The sequence below is a fragment of the Myxine glutinosa genome, chromosome 6, assembly GCF_964187855.1.
Source record: "Myxine glutinosa chromosome 6, kmMyxGlut1.1, whole genome shotgun sequence".
Classification (NCBI taxonomy): Eukaryota; Metazoa; Chordata; class Myxini; order Myxiniformes; family Myxinidae; genus Myxine; species Myxine glutinosa.
This window is the reverse complement of record NC_136266.1, coordinates 100707451-100723660: the sequence shown is the minus strand read 5'-3', so window position 1 is coordinate 100723660 and position 16210 is coordinate 100707451. Positions and strand designations below refer to the sequence as shown.

Here is a 16210-nt window from a genome sequence, read left to right as displayed (position 1 = left end):
GCTATGTAGTCAGCCTGGGAGAGGTCATCGCTGGTGGTGAGGTCACGTCGTTCATTAGACCAGAGGTTGACCATGGACGTAGATTATAGGTAGGTCCGTTTGGCGTACGTATAGGTAAGGTAGGTCCTTATCTCAGCCGATTTAAAATAAAAAACAAAATTGTGGTGGAACATTCGCTGTTTGAAAATGGGAAGTTCGAATAAAAGGAGAGATTTGGACGAGAAAGAGTGGAAATTAGATACGAGTGAGAAAGATTGTGTGACGTTTGGAATGAGGCAGAAGCAAAACTTTTTTTTTAAACAACCGATGAACGGTTTTTAAATAGGAGGGTGGGGGAGAGGGGATCGCTGGGCGGTGGAGAACAAGGAGGAAGCAAAGTAGCAAAGCGAAGGAAGGCGGTTTGAGGTCATGAATTCGGGGGAGATCGAGAGCGCGAACGAACGGAGGGAGAGACGCGAGTCTCGATGTGGACATGCGGGGTCATAATGGAGTGAAGGTGAGGGACGGTGATCGGGCCAGAAAGCCTATATAAACCCACAGGTCACAGGTGACGGATCATATACGTATCCATCGTCAGGATTGCTTGTTAAATCGCTTCCATTGCTGGCACGTTCATGTAACGGAAGGTTTTCGCGGTTATGGGTATAAAGCGTTTCACGAATGAGTTCCTTTACGAAGTTGGATCGATCGTGTATGTGTATATAATATTAATAGTATCGATATCCGTGATGTCTGATGTTAAAAGCTCATATATGCAATATGTATTCAAACCTCATATATAGCCTTGAGCGCTTACATTGAGGTTTGCGTAGGAGTTGGAATCTCGGTCGAGCTGTAAACCGCCAAAACACCTCACATGAAGCTGGAAGATCGATCGATCGATCGGTGTGTTCGTGCCGTTTCCTCCGATGGACGTTCAACTGGGCACCCCGTCTGCCAGCCTTGATGGACGTTAAACATCCCACGGCGTCTTGAATTGCGAAAAGTAGGCGAGTTATCGCCAGCATCCTGGCTCCATTACAAATTCGTGCCCTGACGAACACTGCGAGGGTAATGCTAAATGCTAATGGCAAGTTGGCAACCCCCCCCCCCCCAACGTAATTCCTCGTTGTGGGACTGCGTTGTTAGCACTCGAGTTATTTCCTGGCAGAACACCAGAAACGAATATCATGTGTATTCAATTATGATTCGTGTGATATGAACCAAGAGTTAAGAATGTACCATTTTTAAAAAAAAAAACCTTTCGTTTATACACCGCCCTAAACGTTACCGCTGTCTTTTCATTATCTGAAGGCACGTAACGTTAAACCTGAGAGCAGAACGACATGCACTGAGAGGAAGGCACAAGTACGTCATGGAGTTGGTACGTTTGCAGTAAATATACCAGATCATTATACCTGAATGTACTACGGTACCGTACTTCACAAACCGGACAGTGTTCGCAGGTTTATCGCAACACGTGTCTGAGAGTCTGGGCCAGCGCTGTTTCGTACTTGGTAGCATTGAGATACAATACAAAGGGAGAGATTTCAAAGCGTGATTTGCAGTATTATATGAATACATGATAATATTGTACCGATCGAGCTATGTCGTACATCCCGAACTTGAGCACACAATAGAAAGGCTGCCAAGTTGAACGATCGTGTCCAGGTGCTCAGCAGGTGTTCGATTGTCTAACCAAGTTGTTTGTTTCCTCGTGTGATTGGATCTGTCAGATATCGAGGCTCACTCGTGGAGTACGATTTGGATCATTTAGAGTATACATATCATATAGCACGTTTAGGCTGCTTCAGGCAAAGTTTAAAAATGTTTTCAGAAAATTCACTTCGATGTTTAATAGAAAAAGTTTTGTGCATAACGAAAATCAAATTCCTTTTAGTAACAATTACCGCGCACTCTACAAACTACATGCTGAATGAAGTAGCTGTAGGTGACAAATAAAAAAAACGTCACTTTGAGACAGGACAGGAGCAGAATATTGATGTTTAACGAGGAACGCCCTGCCCGCCTACGCTTGGGATTAACATCAAGGTTTCTTGGTGCTTGAATGTACATGTCATGCAACATGTTGCAAATCATGCAACAGTCTGTTTCAATATGTCCGCATTCTACTCCAACATTGTTCTTCTTTGTGCAGCTGTAATTTTGTTTGGCAATTCCTCAAAAACTTGTCATAAGCATTGTTGAACATGACTAGATTATTAGCAGGTGGACATATAGTGTGTGTGTATGTGTGTGTGTGTGTGTGCGCATCACACGACACCAGTGCCCAATTCCTTCTCATGCTCACTCCTGCGGAGCTTATCTCCGGCGAGCGAGACCGGTCCTCATTACATATATATATATATATCTATGATCATAACAATAATAATGATAAAAGTGAACAGTGTGTGTCAGTCAGTCAGTGTGTCTCCTCCATGACTCATAACCTAGCGGCCCGAAACTTTGCATGCATACAAAGGGATCTAAAAAGCACATGAATGAAAACCAGGTTTTTGTGCACATTAGAAGACACCTTTTGAAGATAATTAACCGGCTTATTAAATTATCACCTCTGGGTCGGTGCTCCTGCCTCACACCTAGCTCGGCTTCACGCTGTAGAAACCAAGGCTTTTAGAATCATTAGTATCTCCCGCGATGAAGCTAACTCCGAGGGCCTCTCTCTCTCTCTCACCGCAGGCAGGTTGGTGGTCTTTCTGTCTTCTACCGACTCCTCTCCGGCCTTGCTCCTCCTGCTCTGTGCTCTGTCCCCCAAATATTCCTACATGTCACACAAGATCTGCCAGCAACCCTCTTATGGTTAAACTGACAAAATCAAGACTCTCTGCTTACATTCACTCCTTCATTCCTCTTTTCTCCCACCTCTGGAACAAACTCCCTCACTCTCTTCAATCCCACTCCTCCCTCCAGGTCTTTAAAACAGCTGTTCACCACCATCTCTTATCTTCCCCCATCCAAAACCTTGATCTTTTCTACCCCTGCTAATTTCACCCAAAATCCACCTCTTTCAATCCCCAACTTATTTCCTGAAATTCCTAGTATTGTTCATTTGCTTTATGCCATGTACTCCTCCTTCCTCCCCCAGCCCCTCCCCTTAACAGATCTACCGACGTTCCTGTTCTCTGCTGTTTTTGTGCTTGTGTGCTTCCCTCTCCCTCCCCCTCTTGTCTCCCGCTCCCTTCATTGTATGTTTTATGTGTCTGTGCATGTTTTCATGTTCAATGTGTTAGCTCCTACACGAGCCTCGGTTCTGTATACTATATATATATATATATATATATATATATATATATATATATATATATATATATATATATATATATATAGGCAATGTGGGATTATATGGATACTTGGAAAGTGAAATGGCAACCAAACATGGAGGAATTTTCACAAAGTGCCACAAGATATTTGGAACAACATTCTCACAATGAATTCTTACAAAGAACAGTCTTACAATGATAAAGTGAATGGGAATATTAAAACAAGATGTTATGCACTTGACAAAGCAAAGGGCTCACATACCACATACTAATGAATGTACCGTACTGTACAACATATTCATTTTTGTATATTTGCTGTAATAATGCATTGTGTATGTACAGTATTATATACATGTGCTTGTGTGTTTCTGCAAGTATTTCCAACACTGTGTACATATATATACATATATATATACAGTGCATATTTTTAAAAAGGTAATCCGAATTCAAGGGGTTAATATGCAAAGGTTATTTATTTTGACAATTTACATGTGGTTTACTAATTAAGAGGAGATCCTCAGCTTTCCATTGATACCTTCCATGCATCATTGCTGTCACACATGACCGAGTACATGTTCATTGAAAATGACAAGTTCAGATCGCATTTTTACAAGTTTGGCTAATCGATGCAAGTCAGGATAATTGATGCAAAATGAACGTCAGATGTGAACTTTTCTCAGGAATGATTGGTCTTTATGCACCCACACCTTCAACATGTCCACCTAACCTTTCAACACAAAGCTCACAGCGGCGGAGCATGCCCTGAACTGCTCGTCTCACCATAGCCCGGTCATTGCGCAAAGCATCCACTTCATGTTGAATACGGCCCTGCAATTCGTCAAGATCACGGGGAGGAGTTACGAACACCTTGTTCTTTAAATGTCCCCAAAGGAAATAATCACATGGTGTGAGGTCAGGTGATCTTGGCGGCCATTCCATTGCTTGGTTGAGGGCGATGACTCTGTCTCCAAAGAGTTCCCTCAGTCGATCTCGGACAGCGATAAGACGATGTGCTGGGGTGCAGTCTTGGGCCCACCAGAGATATCTGAAGACACCACAAACTTGTCGCTCAAAGTTCTCCTCCAGCTGCGGTAAAACTTCATCATTGATCATCTGCAGATACCTGTTACCATTGACATTCCTTTGAAAGAAAAATGGTCCGATCACCTGACCACTTCCACAAAGTCCCAACCAAACAGTCCACTTTTGTCGATTCATGTTGGTGTCAAAATTAAATTCCGAGGGTTGTCCTGTCGGTGCAAATTCAAGAACATTATGGGTATTGACCTTGCCGTCCATGGCGAAAGCAGCTTCTTCGCCGATAACGAGATGCCGCAGGAAATTGACATCTGCTTCGCAACATGCTATCGACCATCTGGCAAGCACCAGACTCCTGGCAAAGTCCCCTGCCGTAAGTTGATGCCGGATGTGAATCCGATATGGATGTTGGTGGAGGTCCAGTCTTGTGATTCGGTTGAATGTTGCCGAGGGCAATCCCGTCCCATTTTGTCTTGCGCTGGTATCCCTAGGATGCTCCAAAACTTGCTGCCTTACTGCTGCAATGTTCATTTCCGATCGCCCAGGGCGCCTCCTACCAGAATCCCCTTGTTACGGTTGAGGCTAGTGCCATGCTCTTGGTATTTTCTAACATTCGTCCAGATGGTTTTGGCTGCTGGAGGCTCCCGTTCTGGGAAACGTTCCCTGAACGCATCACGAATTCACTGCAAACTTCCAGTTTGGTGAAAGGTTGTAACCACGAAGGTCCGCTGTTCAGTCGTAAGTTGAACCATCTTTTCAATGACTCAGACTGTCTCTAAACCCATACACTGTCGGCCCATCTTAAATACCCATCTTAAACAAAGGATGACGCAACCCACGATTACCAGACCAGCTTAACAATTGTACGTAATCAACTTGGCAGTCGACAAGTAATGCGTCCATTTAAAACTGTCTTGCACCGATTAGCCAAACTTGTAAAAATGCGATTTGAACTTGTCATTTTGAATGAACATGTACTCGGTCATGTGTGACAGCAATGATGCATGAAAGGCATCAATGGAAAGCTGAGGATCTCCTCATAATTGGTAAACCACATGTAAATTGTCAAACTAAATAACCTTTGCATATTAACCCCTTGAATTCGGATTACCTTTTTTTTGATACGCACTGTATATACAGTCACGTGAAAAAGTAAGTACACCCCATGTAAAGTTTTGACTTTTTCAACATATTTCAACATACAGCTATTTGATCTTCATTTCAACAATATTGATAGATAAAGGTGATATAATAAAACAAATATCATGAAACTTTTACATTTTGTAGTCCATTGTATAATTTAAATAAACATAAATGCAAATTTCGCATGTGGAAAAAGTGAGTACACCCTTGGCTCTAATAGGTGGTATTGCCCCCTTCGGCAGAAACAACCTCAAATAGGCGTTTCTTATAACAGTTACTGTCTACCTGTCTCTGACATTGACTGGGAGAAATTTAGAACCTATTTAGTAAGTAGTAAGAACCTACTTACTTTTTCACGTGACTGTATATATATATCACCACCAAGTAATTTATAACACCTCACCACCACGTAATTCAAAACACCTCATCCCCACCTAATTTATAACACCTCACCCCACCTAATTTAAAACACCTCACCACCAAGTAATTTATAACACCTCACCACCACGTAATTCAAAACACCTCACCCCCACCTAATTTATAACACCTCACCACCATGTAATTCAAAACACCTCACCACCACGTAATTCAAAACACCTCACCACCACATGATTTAAAACACCTCACTACCAACTAATTCAAAACAACTCACCACCAACTAATTCAAAACACCTCACCACCAACTAATTCAAAACACCTAACCACCAACTAATTCGAAACATCTCACCACCACATAATTAAAAACACCTCACCACCAAGTAATTCAAAACACCTCACCACCACATGATTTAAAAACACCTCACCACCACGTGATTTAAAAACACCTCACCACCACGTGATTTAAAAACACCTCACCACCACATAATTAAAACACCTCACCACCAAGTAATTCAAAACACCTCACCACCACGTGATTGAAAAACACCTCACCACCACGCGATTTGGAAACACCTCACCACCACGCGATTTAAAAAACACCTCACCACCACATAATTCAAAACACCTCAGCACCATGTAATGCAAAAACTTCACTACCACGTGATTCAAAACAACTCACCACCACATAATTCAAAACATCTCAGCACCATGTAATTCAAAAACCCCACTACCACGTGATTCAAAAACCTCACCACCACGTAATTCAAAACACCTCACCACAACGTAATTTAAAACACCTCACCCCCACCTAATTTAAAACACCTCACCACCAAGTAATTTATAACACCTCACCACCACGTAATTCAAAACACCTCATCCCCACCTAATTTATAACACCTCACCCCACCTAATTTAAAACACCTCACCACCAAGTAATTTATAACACCTCACCACCACGAAATTAAAAACACCTCACCACCACGAAATTCAAAACACCTCACCACCACATAATTCAAAACACCTCACCACCACATAATTCAAAACACCTCAGCACCATGTAATGCAAAAACTTCACTACCACATGATTCAAAACAACTCACCACCACGTGATTCAAAACACCTCACCACCACATAATTCAAAACATCTCAGCACCATGTAATTCAAAAACCTCACTACCACGTGATTCAAAAACCTCACTACCACGTGATTCAAAACACCTCACCACCACGTGATTTAAAACACCTCACCACCACGTAATTCAAAACACCTCAGCACCACATAATTCAAAACACCTCACCACAACGTAATTTAAAACACCTCACCCCCACCTAATTTAAAACACCTCACCACCAAGTAATTTATAACACCTCACCACCACGTAATTCAAAACACCTCATCCCCACCTAATTTATAACACCTCACCCCACCTAATTTATAACACCTCACCACCAAGTAATTTATAACACCTCACCACCATGTAATTCAAAACACCTCACCCCCACCTAATTTATAACACCTCACCACCATGTAATTCAAAACACCTCACCACCACATGATTTAAAACACCTCACTACCAACTAATTCAAAACAACTCACCACCAACTAATTCAAAACACCTCACCACCAACTAATTCAAAACACCTAACCACCAACTAATTCGAAACATCTCACCACCACATAATTAAAAACACCTCACCACCAAGTAATTCAAAACACCTCACCACCACATGATTTAAAAACACCTCACCACCACGTGATTTAAAAACACACCACCACGTGATTTAAAAACACCTCACCACCACATAATTAAAACACCTCACCACCAAGTAATTCAAAACACCTCACCATCACGTGATTGAAAAACACCTCACCACCACGCGATTTAGAAACACCTCACCACCACGCGATTTAAAAAACACCTCACCACCACATAATTCAAAATACCTCACCACCACGTGATTCAAAACCACCACCACGTTATTAAAAACACTTCACAACCACGGAAACAAACGTTTCAGGGAGCCGTTCAGTGACAACACAGACACTGCCCAGATATGTAGATATATCGATAAATGACTGTACCTGAGTTGCTGTTTTGTCATGGTTTACACCAGTCATAATACAAACAATTATTTTGCACAAATGTATTTGTAATATACGTGATATTACATTTTATAAACAATTGAAGTTGAAGACTTAAATTGAAAAAAAAAAAAAAAAAAAATTTAATTAAAAAAAAATACAAAAATATATTTAAAATTTTTTCGAACAAAATACCCTTTGGATATACACATGGGAGAGGTATGTGCATACCAGAAGTTTGGTAGGATTTCACAAAAGTTTGAGGGAGTAGTTCAGTGACAACACAGGACTACACAGACACTGCACAGATATATAGATAGATATATTGTCGCGTGACTACCCTTGGTGATCACCTCAGGGTAGCACGGATGACCAAACGAGCTGTTACTCTGAGGCATTCAGGTCAAATGGCGGAGAATATGTATGGGGAAACGAGGGAGGGGGAGAAACTGGAGCGCTTACCTTCACGGATCCCACCGGCAGTCCTCAAACCTGCAATAAATCAACTCAAACCGAGACGAGTGTCAAATGTACAAGAAAATGTCCAGCTTTATTAAGAAATGCCGGTAACAAAATAAAACACGGTCAAATAATGATGTTATGAATTTTGGGGAAGAGTGATATATAGATCAGGTAGATCTGTATAGGTATCATGCTCCGACTGTCATGAAGAAGAAGAACCATCTCGATGTACATAAGCAGGGACCTGTCTATCCCGGATGTCGGATTAAGTTTGTATATTTGTGGTCATATGAGGATGGCCTTGTGATAACTAGAGTAGAGATTATGCTAATTCCCCTGTTCGTGAGACCTGTGATCTATCCTTTGTCCCGTATGGCACCACACATAAACACTAGTGAGGAATGCCACCATTAAAAGCACCACACAGAGCAAATAATAATAATGGAAACCCACCCGGAAGCCAGTTTGGGCGCTGCCGCGAACCACACTGTGGGGAAACACACATCGGAGCAAGCAGGCCAAAAGCCACGCCCTGGGGAACAGGGATTAGCCGGAGCAAAGCAAGAAGCAGCTCGCTGAGTGGTGAAGTAAGAGCAAGGGAAGCGACATACTGATTGGCCACCGACCGATGGGATGGGGAGGAGAGCATGAAGCACTCGGCCAATGGTGAGGGACTGACGCCAGAAGAACATTCTAGATGCCCGGTGAGGCCTAGCAGCGTGCGAACGAGGCGGATTGAGGCCTACTTCCCGCCAACACCGGAGTGCGCGCTCGGACATGACGATCGCTGCCACGGCGACGATTGAGGTGAGTGCACAATAACTTACACATTTAATTTCATTCCTTTTATTTTCCCTTCGTCCGTGTGATACATCTGGTGTGGGAGCGCTCCGTATAGGAACCTTATTGTTTACCGCGTTTCCTTTGTCCCGACATTCCGTTGTAAATAAACCCTTATATTATCACTGGAGCGGCTAAGAAGAGGTCAGCTCAATTAGGATGTAGAACTAATCCTAATAAATGACCAAGACCAAGGACACTACACAAATGGTTCTAAGAAAATGACAGGACTGAGTCAATTGGAAAAGTGTATATTTTGCTAGGTAGAAACAGAAAGCACGAGTCACCTCCTATCGGGATGTAAAAAACACATGTCAGAGTAGGTGTACACCCATAAGTGCAACAATATACGTAGGTTAATCGAATGGCACATCTGCAAAAAAATTAATATCCCAGTTCTGCAAAACGTATGGAACCATGAACCACAATTAAATTATTGAAAACATGTATGTAACGCTCACATATGACCTGATGATCTCATCGAGCATGAACATTAAAAAAAAAAAAAAAAGCACTGTGACTGGATATAGTACTGAGGTACAAAAAGGCAAAGAAGGCATTGCTAATTGAGGTTTTAATACCCAGTGATTTTGGTCAAATAATGCGGAAATAAAGAAAATGACCAAATACCAAGACCTCAAAAATGAAGTGAAAAGATCTTGGAAGCTGATGAGCGCCAAAATTGTACCAGTGATAGTTGGAGAGATGGGAATGATAAAGAATAACCTTGTGGAGATGTTAAAAACCATGTCTGGGAACATTACCACAAACAAACTACTGTTGGAGACGGTCCGGGGCTTGGTGATGATACTGAATGAAGAGAGCTCTCAGAACAAAACTCTGAGAACAAGAAAACTTCACAACATAGTCCATCAATTGAGATCCTTCACCAAAAGAAGGTGGATATTCCGTTCCACCTTCTAAAATCTGCATACAGAGATACCAAACACACTGAACACACCAAACACACTGAACACAAAGAGCACACAGGACACACAGAACAGCGCCTTGATGGGAGGAGATGGTGGTTGGTGTCGCGCCATTTGACGTGCCTTTGGATGGCATGGCTCTGAAGCTTGGTGGGACTTGTGGACCCCGTGCTTCCGGGTGGGAAGGCACGGCTTTGACGGACCTCCTCATGTCGAGCTCCGTCTCTTGAGGATGTGAGAGAACAAGGTGAGATTGAGGATTTGTGCCAAATGCAGTGGTTTGGGAGTGCACGGCAGATTTGGTGGGGTGGAGGGCCGTGCATATGGAACCCAAAGTCGCGTGGATCATCTGGGACACGGCCTGGCCTGGCAGCTTACTTAGTTTCTCTGACCTCACCATGCTGAGTGCGAAAACCCAGGATTTGGCGACTCCCTTTATGCCATGTTATGCTTGCATGGAACCGAGCTCCTTGAGATCCAGTAACGTGCCAAATAAAACATCTCCATGGGTGGCTGTGGTGGGGGAGGGGGAGCCGCCCATGGCTTAATGGGTTTTTCCAACTCTAACCCATCGAGGAGGACACACACTTGGCCTCATTGAGAGAGGCCTGAGATTTGGCGGACCCGAGTGGAAGAGGGGGGGGGGGGGGGGCGTTTGATTTGATGGACCCAAGTGGAAGGGGGGCTGAGATTGGGCGGACCCGAGTGGAAGGGGGGCCTGAGATTTGGCGGACCAGAGTGGAAGGAGGGTCTGAGACTTGGCGGACCCGAGTGGTTGCGGGGCCTGAGATTTGACGGACCGTAGTGGGAGGGGGGGGGGGGGGGGCCTTACAATTGGCAGACACTAGTGGAAGTGGGGGGGCTTGAGAAAAATGAGGACCTGTGGTGGTGATGTGTGTGTGTGTGTGTGTGTGTGTGTGTGTGTGTGTGTGTGTGTGTGTGTGTGTGTGTGTGTGTGTGTGTGTGTGTGTGTGTGTGAGAAATGGATTGAAACCTGAAAGGATTGAAACCTCGAGGAAGAACGGTGCCCAGCTGATGATCCATGCAGTCGGGAAACTAGTCAGTTGCTTACGGGTTAACGTTCTTGCTTTAGGTGGAGAAACTATGTTTGAGGTTTACAATTTAAATAAAGTTGAATATAGGATGTTGTGAAATTAACATCATTTACAACAATCCTTTAAATTATTTAAGTTTAGGAACAACCGATACTGTACAATTAATAAGTGTGTGTGTGTGTGTGTGTGTGTGTGTGTGTGTGTGTGTGTGTGTGTGTGTGTGTGTGTGTGAATGAAAGAGAGGGATAGAATTGTGAGGAACAGAAATGAAAAAACGAGGTGTGTGTGTGTGTGTGTGTGTGTGTGTGTGTGTGTGTGTGTGTGTGTGTGTGTGAATGAAAGAGAGGGATAGAATTGTGAGGAACAGAAATGAAAAAACGAGGTGTGTGTGTGTGTGTGTGTGTGTGTGTGTGTGTGTGTGTGTGTGTGTGTGTGTGTGTGTGTGTGTATTGAGCTAATGATAACACATTGAAATTTGTATTGTTCTCCAAACCGTTCATAAATGGAACGAGATTTCAAAACGTTGGTCACTAATTGAAAATGTTGGTATAATATTCAATGCAATTTTGGGAATTGAACATTTATGAACGATTTATTCTCTTTTTCCTCCGATGTATCTCATGCAAATGTTATCAACAAAAATATGCATTGCAGGATAAAAACACGCTTTTGATCATGTTTATTTACTGTAATAATATTTACGTTGCTATGCTGCTGTTTGTTGAACTTTCAAATTACTTTAGTATAAATATAATTTGTTACTGGGAGTAATGATGCCATCATGGGTGAGTAGACAAAACAAAACAGACAATACAGATTGTAATTTCCATTGTGTCATTGCCTAATGTTCGTACTTGATCATAAACTTGAATTTTAGAACAAAGATGACTAATGGTACCACTTGAACTAAAATAGAGACTGCTCAAGCACATCCATGACTATTTAAGGGTTGTGGTTGTGTTCGGAGGTTTGGAAAATTCATGCAATGAAGTTCTTACTGTCGTCATCATATTTCCACCACAATTTGGAGAGAAGGTGAAAAGTAAATGTACGTAGATTTGAGATTTTGTGGAAGGGGGCATTACAATGGAGTATATTTACAAGGATATATAATGCAACTTGGTAGGAAATTGGTATTAAATAGAGTTCACTCAAGTAACAGGATATTGATGAGGTTACATAATAAATAAGTTTTATATACAATTGATGAAGTGGTTTGTGAAGGAGCTTTATATTCAAGAGGACTAGGTTGCAATCATATGCAAGCCTAAAGGCAAACTAAAAATGTTGCACATTAATAATGAACTGTCATGTTAAAATACGCAATTCGGTGTCTGTCTGTCTATCTGACCACGATAGTTTCTGTCATTACTTATCCTATCTCAACCAAACTTGACATGAGGAGTAAGGGTTACACGATGGAGGTAGTAGCGATTTAATTCCCCCCCCCCCCCTCCCTCCCCAAAAGGGGTTTCCCGCCTTGCGCAAAATCCGTGCTAAGGTGTTTATCCGTGTTGAGATCGCTAATCGTGACATTTTACCAAAGCCGCTTCTAGTAACAAAAGTCATAACAACATTTGTGATAATAGCATAATATTAATGTTACAACAAAACAATGTTAATACCAATAATAGCCAACCCCTCTCAACACCCTCCTCCCCCCCCCCCCCCCACTTCTGCCCCCCCCCCCCCCCCCCCCCCACCCCCACACCAAGAGATTTTTTTTCTCCTTGGACAAACACCGTATTAACGTGTATAAATAGCAGTTGAATCGTGTTGTTATATCTATTATATCAACACTGTTATTATTTCAACACTATAAGTCGTGTTGTTTCATGGGGAAAGCCTTTACCAGAAGTAAAAAATATTATAAACCGCAAACACGTATGATTACCTTTTTAAACAGTCGCTACTGCTGTTTAACACTAAACTGAAAGAAATCTGAAGGAATCACGACATCCTTGAGGCATTCTATGCTTATCACGTGCACCACAGAATAACGGACAAAAGCCTAGATCTGCGGTAATCGATATACCCCAGAGAAGATAAAAACATGACCCTTACTGTCACTACTGTCGGGAGTAGGTGTACCACGACAACACAACACAACACAACAGGCATTTTAAGGCCATTTTCCCTGCTAGAGCGGAGGTTAGCCTTGCGGGCCCCATGACAATCTTCTCCATTTTGCCCTATTTTCTGCATCTCCCCTTGTTAACCCGCTTGCCCGCATTTCTTCTTCTTCCACCACCTTTAGCCAAGTCTTTCTCGATCTACCCCGTTTTTCTACTTCCTTCTACATTCATTTCCATCACTCTTCTCAACCAGTCACTTTCATCATTCCTCATCACGTGACCAAACCATCTCAACCTGTTGCTCTTCACAGCATCCATCACAGGCTCTATTCCCATTATCTTTCGCAATTCATCATTTGTCTTCCTCTCTCTCAACGATACTCCGCACATCCACCGAACCATTCGCATTTCCACCCTTTCCAGCCTTCGTTGCTGCTCTACATTCATAACCCATGTCTCGCTCCCATAAATCATAACACTTCTCACACATTCAGCATACACCTTTCCCTTCAGCTTCAACGACACTCCCCTCCTCGTCAGCACGCCACTCAGTTCCCGAAACTTCTTCCATGCACATCTCACTCGAACAACCGTTGCCGAGTCTGATCCACCTTCTCCATTCAGCATGTCTCCTAGGTAGCAAAATGTTTTCACACCTTCCAGCTTCACGCCGTCTCCAAGATCCAACTCTACATTTCCTCCATCTGCAGCTCCCTCTGTGCACACCTTACACTTGAATATAGCTGCCACACTGGTTAATGACCCTCTCAGACCACTACATTTTTGATGAACCCACTCAGCACACATTGTACATTGAATGGAGTTCACTCCAACACCCTTCCTGCACACAGCACATGGCCACTTCCCAGTTCTTTCCACCTCACCACATGTTTTACCACTTGCCATCACCTTCATTTTTCCGATATTCACCATCAGACCTTTTGTCTCTATACTTTCCTTCCACTTGTTCATCTTCTCCTTCAGTCCATCCATACTTTCGGCAATCAACACCAGATCATCTGCATACAACAACTCCCATGGTAAACCCTCCTTTACGCTCCGAGCCAGCACCTCCATCACAGCTACAAATAGTAGTGGACTAAGTACCGACCCCTGATGCACTCCCACCTTCACCTCAAACTCACCACTGTTCCCGTCCTCCGTCCTTACAGCTGTGTGCGCTCTCTCATACATTGCCATCACTATTCTGATCAACCATTCCTCCACTCCTAACTTCCTCAATGCCCATGTCACTACTTTGCGTGGAACCCTATCAAATGCTTTCTCCAGATCAACAAACCCAAGAAACAACTTCTTCCTCTTCTCCATGTACTTCTCCTGCAACTGCCTTACAATAAAAAGCACGTCTGTCGTTCCTCTTCCTGGCATAAATCCAAACTGCATTTCGTCGATCTTCACTTTCTTCTTTATCCTCCTCTCCAACACCCTTTCCAATACCTTCATTTCATGCTCCAATAACTTTATCGCTCGATACGAGCCACAGTCCAGAGGGTCACCTTTCCCCTTGTATAGAGGGACGAGGGTACTCCGTTCCCAATCCACTGGAATGCGGCCTTCTTTCACCACCAGATTACAGATCTCTTTCATTCTCTTCACACCCCAACTTCCTGCTGCCTTCAACATATCTCCCACAACTCCCGTCGGCCCTCCTGCTTTTCTACTCTTCATTGCTTTTATCACTTCCTCAACTTCCTTCTCAGTTATCTTCTCTGCCGGTCCTAAAACTGGGTTACTCTCGATGTTGCCGTCCCATTCATTGTCTGCATTCAACAGAATTTCCATATATCTCTTCCATCTTCCTTTTATTCCATCTGGGTCCATAACGATTTGTCCCACTTCATCCTTCAAGCAACTCACCGCCATCACATCGCACCTCTCTTTCGCTATCTGCTTTGAAATCCTGAATACCGCTCTCTGACCCTCTTCCAAATCCAAGCGTTCTCCGAACATTTTCCTACATGCCTCCTGTGCCTTTGCTACCTCTTTCTTTGCAGCCTTCTTGGCTACCTTATAACTTTCATGTTCTGCCTTTTCTTTCCCCGTACCCTTCACCTTCTGCCACTCCTTGAACTTCTTCCTCTTCTCGTCAAACCTCTTTCCAACTTCATCATCCCACGACCATGTTTCCGATTGTCTCAGTGGTCCTTTAGTCCATCCACATTCCTCACCAATGGCTCCCAACAGACTATCTTTCATTGACATCCAACCACTTTCAAGCTCAAGCACATCATCCTTCAGCATACTCAGCCTCTCTTTTAATGCCTCCCTCACTGTCACCTCTTTCAACCTCCACACCTTCATTCTCGGTTGGTACTTCACCCGCTGAGCTCTCCTCGCACCTTTCACCCTTATGTCGCAGACAATTTATGTCGCAGACAACCAAGTGGTGCTGTGAAACAGCCTCCTCCACAGGGATCACCTTTGTGTCCTGGAGGTGCCCCCTAACTCGCCTACGGACCATCAGGTAGTCAACGGTTGTCAAGTCATCAGGTTCCTTTCTGGAACTGACTATTGCAGATCAATAAACCAGCTCCATCAGCAAACTCCAAAATCCTTTCACCTTCTCCATTCCTCGCACCATATCCATAACCCCCATGAACTCCCTCAAAACCGTCCAGGCGTCCATACTCCTTCCCACATGTCCATTTAGGTCTCCTCCTACCACAACAACTTCCTCATCTTTCACGTTTTCCATCAGCTTCTCTGTCGCACACCAGAACTTGTCCCTCTCTTCATCGCTCCGACCGACCTGCGGAGCATATCCCGAGATGACATTCACCAAGAGCTTTCCAATCATCATTTCCACCATCATCAACCTTTCACTCACTCTAGTCACACTCGCCACACTGTCTACAAACTCCTCAGAATAAAGGACACCAACACCATGCACGCCTTCCGGGCACCCTTGCCACACAAACTTGTATTT

The 16210-nt window shown here is 43.4% G+C and overlaps 1 protein-coding gene across 3 annotated transcripts in view; it reads left to right on the top strand.

The window, feature by feature from the left end:
* Window positions 1–231: 231 nt before the first annotated feature.
* The window catches only part of LOC137430117 (sphingosine 1-phosphate receptor 3), a 62041-nt gene continuing 46062 nt past the window's right edge, over window positions 232–16210 (top strand). Inside the window, exon 1 of one of the 3 annotated variants that reach the window (XM_068120684.2) lies at window positions 232–496. The gene's annotated coding sequence lies outside the window, so the exon portion shown is untranslated. Of the gene's footprint in view, window positions 497–1268; window positions 1364–16210 lie in introns of those variants that run through there. The other 2 variants (XM_068120686.2, XM_068120685.2) reach the window with 2 other exon arrangements.